Consider the following 9,556-nt stretch of genomic DNA (forward strand, 5'->3'; position numbering starts at 1 on the left):
TGCGAGAGGCGGCGAGGGGGAAGCGGGGCTTCGCCGACCCCTCTGCCGTCGCTGCGCTCCAGCCCGGCCTTTCTGCTGTCATTTACAGGAACGAGACGGCAGCAAGTTCATCCCTGACAGACACTTCGACTGAAACTCAGAAGGGAAGTGTGGCACTGCCTTGAAACTGGTTAATAAACTCATGCAGGGCATCAACCTAGGAGAGCAGTAGAATGTAGACATCAACTTTAAGCAATGTCCATCAGCAGAAAATTTTAGAGTTTAACCCCTACACTGAAAAGCAAATACAGATTGCAGTAATTACTGTTACCGTAATGGTGGCTCTCTGGCCTGCAAACTGATAGCTGAGCCAGGGTTCCTGACGTTTGGATCAGATACATAACAAGGGCCATTAGGAGTCCTTTATCCTGTTACACGTGGGGCTTCTGCCTGCACAAATATGAAACAATCCTTGGATCATCGCTCCCCGTAGAGGAACTGCCATGTGTTTGAAGGATAGTGCTTTGAGCAGCCTGGGATTGCTCATACATAAAAGAATAGGCTAGATAAAAAAACCCACTCTGAGCTCAGAGCAACTTTAGTTAAGAGTGCCCCTCCCTTGGACCAACCTAATGGAAAAGTGTAGAGAAGCGTTTCCACCCTGTAGTCCTCTTCCAAAACGAGTTGCCTTTGTTTATGCTGCCAAACAATTTATTCTGTCAAAGAGAAGGAGTAACTTTGTTCCGGTGTAGAAGTTAGATTAAAGCGTGTTGAGGAGGTTGTGCCACCCTTGAGTTCTTACTGTCCCTTCTACAAAATTACCCCTTTTTACAGTCAGAATGTAAAATGTGTTTGACTGAGGAGAGGGAGCATGAGCAAGCATATCTCTACAGCCTAATAATTAAAGTAGTAGAGAAATCCTAATTCTAGCAGGGGATGCTGTCATCTGGGCTGTAGCTAGCACGCGAAAAGGAGAGTTCAAACAGCTGTTTGGCAGGGCCTGCCAACAGCTCATTTAACAGAGTTTAATCTGGGTTATGCCAAGAGGGCCAAAGTGGGTTATAATTAGATCTGAGCTCTTCAACAGCTCTAAACATCTTTTTATTTCAACAGCTGAATGGCAGAGTCGGTACACCATCTAGTGGCCGAAGGCAGACGTAGCCATTAGATTTTTATACTCCGCTAATTTTACACTGACAGTCCCAACACCTTGCCCACGAATTTGCCTTTCAATACTGTCAACAGCCACGCTAGCTTCTGTTTTGTCAGCCCAAAGACAGGCACTACCTTCACGGGGCTGCTCTGGAACACAGCTGGCCCCCGAAAGAATGGACTTGAAGTATCTTCTGAGAGTTTAAATACTGTCCCAGATGTGGGCAACATGTAAAGATTTTGGTCAGGGTTTCTGGGTACAGAAAGTAAAGTACTCCTTACTTAAAAGAATGCACAGTTCTTTCAAGGGTCAACATAAAATCCTGAGTGCAGCTAATGAAGCCTCTTATTCTCTTAAGGTGTCTTAGTGGTACACAGTATTCACTCTTCTTGCAGCGGCTTGCCTTAGCTTGAGCTAGTAAAGTACATGCAGGAGTTTTAACTGTCCTTTTTGAACTTCCTTATTACTCCAGTCGTGAGACTTCCTGATCAGTCTTAACAAATCAGTGATTTGACACGAGGCAGCTCCATCCCACCCATTCCTCCTTTCTCCAGTGAAGCTGTCCCTCTAGAGCAAGAGTTATGGGGGGAGGTGGCTTCCCATTGAGAGGATAGCAGTCACTGCCTCTGTTCTGCACTTGGCGGCCAGGTGCTGCTGTCCTCCTGACCTGTATTAAGATGGAGTTGGAAAGGTCGGCTGATTTACATGGGCAGACATGCGCAAACTCCATAGTTTCATCCAGAATTCCTAAGTTGTGTAGATTGCTTAAATCTCTAAATTGTGTACATGACAAAATTCCAGTTTGTCCAAATTGAATTTTTTCACAGGAATGTATTTTCAGTGACTAAAATTTTTGCAGGAGAGCGTTCTGTGATTCCAAAGGGTATGTCTGGGTCAGACCCAGAGCAGAAAAGTAGGAATGTGTTTTGGCTATCACCTATCAGATCTGGAAAATCTAATTTAAGTTTTCAGTCCCGTCCCAGGGACATGACCCAGGGTCAATGGTCATACTGGGTAAATACACCACGGACAGGGGGGCTGGCAGTTAGCACAGACCTCCTTCTGTCTCCTCACGAAGCTGCTCTTTTCCACACACCCCCCCATTCAGACCAGAAATCCCAAGATCCTGTTCTATGGAATGGCAGGTGAAACACATACCCTTTTCAAATCCAGTTGGGGCTGAGAGATACCTGTCCCACAGTGATTAACAATTAGCTGTTAGCCACAACTTCCAGCTGAAGGATAACAGAAACTTCACATATGCTGGGTATGCTACACATCTGTTAAAGGTCAAAACTTTCCCTCTCCAGCCCAAGGCCTGTCAGCACATGTCATTTCATCCATCTGGCAGTACCTCACCAAGGACGGGACAATTTATGTTTCTATCCGGTATAGCCTGAGCAGTATGAAACTAGATTGCATATGAAGAGACCAGTGTAAAGAGCTGCTTTAAGTTCATGGCCTGCTGACTTTCGGGTATGTAAACCCATGCAAAACCTGATGCAGTGTTGTTTTGGGGTGACAGTTATAACCATTCTGGCCTGGCTGGATCTAAAATCCAGCTAGCCTGCTCTCCTGTTTGCTGTGGGAAGAAGCTTAAGGGAAGACTACAAGAACAAGGGGAGAAGAGAGCCTGTTTTTACACCCTGAGAACTTTTGCTGATCCATGGTGAGGAATTTCACAAATTGCATCGAAACTGCTCCATTGAAAGTCTGCCTTTGTATAAGAACAAATATTCCCGATATACTTCACCTGCAAATTATGAATTATCTTAAAGCTGATGTTAAAAGTCGATCCTCTAACCAATTTAAAGGGCTCTACCAACATCTGTAAAATAGGAAATCTGTTTTTAAAGCACCTTTTGAACTTAAAGTATATAACAACATTAGAGGGTTCTCTTTTTGAGTATTATTTTGCAGTGCCTACATAACAGCAGTTTACAAATACACTTAATAGCTTAAAGGATTTTTATATCAATCTGTGCAGCTCTTACACAGAAAATCTCATTCAAGTCAGAAGTACACGGAACTAGGTCACATCTCCTCTTTAAGTGTAAAAAAACCCACCTCATAATGACATTGAACTCCAAAGAGGAGTGAAAAGTCAATAGACAGAGTTATCAGAAGCTGGTAAGATTTCTTTTCAGCTTTCTTCATAGGAAACATTCACACTGGTATTTTAAAGGCGGCTTCTCACTGTGAAAGGTGCTTATCTTAGGGCAAGTGCAGAGGAGTTATTCTAAAGTTAAAAAAAAAATCATCAGTAAAGACCCATCTTTTAATTTAATTCTACAGCAAAGTAAATTACCAACGCTTCAGCAACTCTGATCCACAGCAGCTGAGGTATTCTGGTTTTGCTGTGTTTTTCTACCTCAGGATATTTTATGCAAGTTGGTTGCTCTGAGTTTTCAGCAGAGAAAGCCAGCCCTGAAAAAAAAATGCTAGGTTACGTTTTCCAAATACAAGCCAGAACAGCACTTCCAAAATTTTGAGAGATGTTTTCAGTGCTACAGGTAAAAGGTCAGTTAACACCTTCGCAGTCGCTCTCGCCTTTCCCCTTTGCTGGTTAGTGCTGCTGTGGGTGGAACTGCACTCCTGGAAATCCCAAAGTCCTCACGCTGGCAAATACAGGGATGTAGCCACAGGAAGCTGGAGATACAGTATTTCTCTGCAAATCATCTATAAGGAGAAGGAGGATCATACAATTCCTTGGAGGATCCCAGCTGTTTTTTCAGTAGGCTACAAGGTCAGATCTTCTTAATTAGCAGTGGGTTAAAGAATGATAGCTAATGCAATAACTCCCATGCAGGGAGATCTCAGGAGAATCTTGGCTTAAGTCACTTGTATGTGAGCTATTTCAGTGTAGTACTGGAAATTTCATCACTTCTGATATATGTGTAGGGATAAAGATGTTGATTAGATCATTTCATCCAGCACAGACTATTTCTGGATGTTCCTTTCAAATATATTTGGAGACCAGCAAATATAGTTTAATTTATTTATAGTAACAGAATAAATTAAAAATGCTTCTTGCTATATAAGCATTTGAAAAAGCTTTTGGTTTTCTTCTGTTGCAAGGACAAGTACTTTTAATATGCTATTTGGATGTGTTCAGAGTTATTTTTATTTAGCAGATGTAGAAGTTTCTAAGGAAGGGGATTCTGGAAATAGTTGCAAGTCTCTGGACTTGCTCAGCATTTCAAGAATAGTTATTTCTGTCTTCCATTGAAGACACATTTTAACTTGTCAGACCCATGAAAAAGCAGACTGTTCAGTATCTAAAAATTCTGCCTACTGGGTTAAGGAACAAATTAAGAGAAAAGTGTAAGTCTAAGACTGTCTCATGTTGCTTGTTATTTTCTGATGGCATCAGAAAGTTTCCAGGTGTGTCCTTTTGATCCTGGTAATTTAATGACAGGCAGTTTAAAAAAGCTTTTAATGTTTCTGCAGAGATACTGTACCTCTGATGTCTGAATTCCTGTGGGGGCTTTGTCCTTTTGCGTCCTCCATTTTTTCAGGGAAAAGTCCTGTGGTTTTGCATGGAAAAGTTCTGCTATTGCAAGACCTGACTGCAAACCTAAGAAGCGTCTGACCTCCCATTAACATGTTCCTTTATGATAAAATACAGATGGCTGAAATGCTGCAGCAACAAAGGACAGATTTTTAGGAGACAGGATTTAAGGACCCTGTATGTCAGACCGAAAAAGCAAGTATCAACATACCCTGTTGAAATCACAAAGCCAAACGTCTCATCTATCTTTGCAATGAAACCAAGTTTTGACACAGCTGCTTTTACTGCCAGTTACTGGAATGTGACACTCTCATTCACTTCTGTGCCCCTTTTCTTGTCAAAACGATAAAACTAAAAGCTTTAAAGAAATCAAAAAAGAGAAATGTTTTTCCATTTCTTCTGGCTCATACTTGGATTTTATTCTCATCGTGTGCCTGATGAGAGATTTGGGTTTTAATGTTCAGATCAGTGTGTGGTTTAGGTTGCCTGGATGATAATAACAGGCCTCATCCACTGGACATAACATCATAGTCTTTGTCTGACAGAAACCTTGCATCCCCTGCCCTGAGAATCCCCTGCCAAACACAGGCAGAGAAAAAACAGACCCTTAGTGCCAAAGGCAGCATCTGCAGCTGTATGAGTGATAGTTTAATAGCAGCACCCCCTTGACATCCCTACTCACAGGAGCGGAAACGACTGCAGAATTGCATCTTCAGTGCTTGAAACACTGTTTGTCCATTTGGGGCCGTACGGAAGCATAATGTCATGCAGCTCCTGGATGACAGAGACTGAAGTAACGAGCCATTTGGGCAATCGAGGTAGCTGAGGCGATAACTGAATCACTTCTGCATCAAGAACTTACCACTGAAACACGCACGGTCTCTTCCCACATCCCAAACTTGTACCAACGCTGCCTACACATCCCCACTCCAGCGCCAGGCCTGCCCTCTGCCTTGTTGGCTGACTCACCCAAGGGGTATCAGAAAACCTAATGGGGAGCATCTTGACAGCAGGGCTGCAGACAGCATCAGCAGACAGCAAAGCTATTCTGCAGCGTTTTGATCCTCCACACGTGTATTAAACCAAAAGCTTTCTCTCTGCTTGCCATTGTACATGCTGTGCTCAAGAGCTTTCTGCACGTCCCAGAGCAGCACTGCAGAAAGGTTCATCAGATGTCACGAAGCTTCTGTATTTATTTGTATGCACCATGGCTTCTGATAAATCATTCCCAGGAAGCAAACAAATCCAGTCGTACTGCGCTCTGCTGACTATTAGCCTGCATGTGTAAGCTCCAGATTGAAGACCTTGAGCCCCTAGACTTTATTGTGACAATATATTGTGCTTTTATCTTCTAGCAACAGGTTTTTCTTTAAATAGTATGATATCAGAGTGTGGTTTTGTTACTTATTTCTCTACAAAAATAAGCCTGCCCCCTCCTTTTCCCAGGCTCTCATTTGTTATTGAGGGCATAGCCCTACTCTGGTTTTAATTAAAACATTGAATAAAAAAATCCCATCTATGAACTGTCCCCACTTCAGTCCCTTTTGGTAAAATCCGACATACGTCAGCAACATCATTTTTGTTTTCAACAAGATTGAGGGTTGCAATAAAATCAGCATTACCTTTATAAATAGCAAACCCATCCTCTGCTTTCCTCCTCCTGCCCCCAAAAAACCCAGAACATCACAACTAGCGTCAGTCATTGGTTTTCGTGCAGAGGCTGGAAAGACCCAACAGGCTGTGATGACTAACCTGGTTCTTCACCTGTAATGTGGTTCCCACAGCTGCACTGAAATACTGCTCCAAGGTCATCTCCTCCAAAAGAACAGCAAACTTCAAGGTGTCAGCCACACAAATCTGCTTTGTAAGAGAGCTACATATGAAAGGATATTAGAAAGCAAGTACTATCATTTATTTGTGTTATTGAAAATACTATGATCTCGCCAGGAAGAATAATTTATAACGTATATGTGAAAAAGCAAAAACCACCAACCAAACCAAAAGAGGAGCCCACGCATCTAATATTAACATGAGGTAAAAGCTCTATTTTCCCAGTGGTTTGCAAAGATGTCCCTTCTGCAATCAGATTTTTAAGTTTCTTACTGTATTGAGAGTTCCTGCTTGTATTTATTCCCGTCGTGTCAGTCTTCCTTTTGTCCTTTCTTAACATTCAGCAACAACCCATGCCTCCAGACATAGGACTGTGTCCTGCACTCAGATCACTTTGCTTCCTCGGTTTTAATCTAGCTGTGGCGCAAGGCTTTTTCTCCCTTCCCTTCTCTTTCAGGGTTTTATGTAAGGGTAAATTCAGGTCACCATACATTATTCACACAGTCTGCATGCAATTTCTGTACCTGCCAGTAATTTATGAAAGGCAGAATGGCTTCACTCCCACGTGTCCTTTTCAATGCAACCAAGCCAGAAGATTTAGTATGCTCTCGAGTTGTTCATTCTTATTTTTGTGGGAAAACCAGTGTCTCGCATCCTTTTGTGCTCTCTGCTGGTGGAGACTTTCCCTTACCCCCATATACTGCTGTGTGCAGCGATTCCAGCTCACCTTGGTGAGTCACAAGTTGTCTCTCACACCCTGTCAAGGTCATCACCCCCTGGGAGGAGGCAAGATCTTCAGCAACACGAAGGGTGGAGGGAGCTGAAGGAATGAGAGATCAGCTGCCCAGTGGCCCCCGTTGCCTAAACTCTTCTCCGGTCTGCATGGCATTCTGGCTCCTGCTCCCTCTGTGCCTTTGATTGCAGTGGAAAAACACCAAATGAAACTACGAGAAAAGACAGTGGTAGATCAGAGAGCTGAACAAGACTTGCTGTCCCCTGTCTCCCCATGATTCACACTAACCTAGCCAGCTGCTGTGGGCTTGTGAAACGGTCACCCATTGGGGTTGGCAAAGGAGCCAGAAGGATACACAGTGGGTTTACCCAGCTTGAAAGTGCGTCGGGGTCACCCAGTCAGGGGGAAAAAGCTAAGCAAAGCCAGACTGCGTGAAAAAGGGAATCTGTTTGCCTGAGAGCTAAAAATTGTGTTTTCTCTATCCTTGTTTCCTTTCTGTATTTTAGTTTGGAGTGTCAGGGAATCGGGGAATGGGTCAGGCCCACTGCATTTGAATGGTTGTATGCAGAGGACTTCAGATGGTGAGGTGGCTCACAGGATAGCCCGTAATGCTGCTCTGTGTAACATGTCGGTATAAAGAAGTCTCAGCCCAGCTTTGCCGATTTTAAAATGTAATTGGAGGCAGTAACCATCCATCATCATGAGGGTCCTGCAAAATTAAACAGAAGGTAAAGGACACATGGTGGAAAGATGCTCATCAGGGGACAAGACAGGAATTCAAAAGCACAAACAAGTTTACTGAGCAATAAAGCAAAGATTGTTTTCCCAGCTCAAATGCATTAAAAAATATATTTTTCCAGTTACATTAAGACAGTCACTGATTTTGCAAGTGAAGTGAGATGCAGAATTATGAACACTGGGTGATCCTGTGAGGAAAAAAAAATGCTTGAAATGCATGACAAACAGCCAGAAGCCAACATTTTCCTAAAACTTTATAAATATGCTTATAGATGAAAAAGGCAAGAAAAAAACCAGCAGATAATTAATAAAAGCAGCTTAATATATTATGAGGAATGTCTGGGTTTAAGTTTCATATTTTTGTGATGAAATTGTATAAAGTATATCCAGTGAAACAGAGCTGTTCCTGCTCTCGGGGGCTGGTAGAACATCTCTGCGGTGCTCTTTGAGGAATGGAGCGATAGCTCTTGGCTTTGAGAAGGAGAAAATGCCAGACACTGCAAGGTCCTGAGAAACCCCTCACAAACCCATGACTTGCGCTTACTTACCATGGAAACACCACATGCATAAACCACTCAAGAGCCCCTTCTTTGCTCAGCCTTTACTTTCCCCTAAATAAGAGCATTTACACATCCCTTGGGTTAGCTACAGCACAGCTAAGTCATAGACCAAGCGGGATCCCTCCTTCCCCCACTTCACAACAGTTTAGGTGCAGCAGAAGTCATGCAACCCCCATGAGAACATTACTTTTGTACATACTAACAATAAAAATAAGAGAGCATAACCCTGACACTGCTTTGCCAACTGTACAATAAGTCGACCATTTTTTTTTCTGGTTTTAGAAAAGAATTTATTCATCTCTAGATGATGAAAAGTCAGTTCTGACAGATTTATACAGATAAAATAATGTATGAGCTGCCAGACTAGCTTGGCTCCTCATGTATTTTCTTTGCTTTAAGTCATCTTGTAGACAGTCATGAGGTGCTGTTCCCAGAAATGGAAGGGTGAAGCTTGGAAGTATTAAAAGTTCAAGGCAGACAGTTACCAAGCAAATGCCCCTCCCCTCTCACAGAAGAAAAAAATTAAATTACTGAGGACATTGATAAGGAAAGGATGCTGTTTTTTAGTAGGGTACGATCTGTGCAAAGCAACCCTTACTGCAACAAGCCCCCTTTCACACAAAGGGGTGACTATGAGGATATTGCTGTAAGCACTTCGGTATCTCCCCACACCGCCCCCGGTATTTATAACAAAATACAGAACCTGCAAATTGCCAGAGCCCTTTGTGCTCACTGTAGACAGTGTTAATCAGAACCATTATTCATTACAGACAGCAGTTAACAAAGAATTTTTTCCAGGTAATCTTAACTGTCAAGCTCACATTATTATAATGCTGTGTCAGCTGTTAGCTAGTTACTTTTGCTCCAATTTGTCAGCATTACCATATTATTTTGTCTGCTGACTGCTTAAAACCACAAGACACCCAGGGATGCCACGTCAGGACAGCTTTGTGGGCTTATGGGTGGGGAAGAGAAGGCTACTGAGTTATTTTCCCCCACCAAACCGGATCTGAGGAAAATAGCAAATGCTTTTTCTTACAATCTGCCTCTGA

The sequence above is a fragment of the Athene noctua genome, chromosome 4 (genome assembly GCF_965140245.1).
Source record: "Athene noctua chromosome 4, bAthNoc1.hap1.1, whole genome shotgun sequence".
In the NCBI taxonomy this organism is placed as follows: Eukaryota; Metazoa; Chordata; class Aves; order Strigiformes; family Strigidae; genus Athene; species Athene noctua.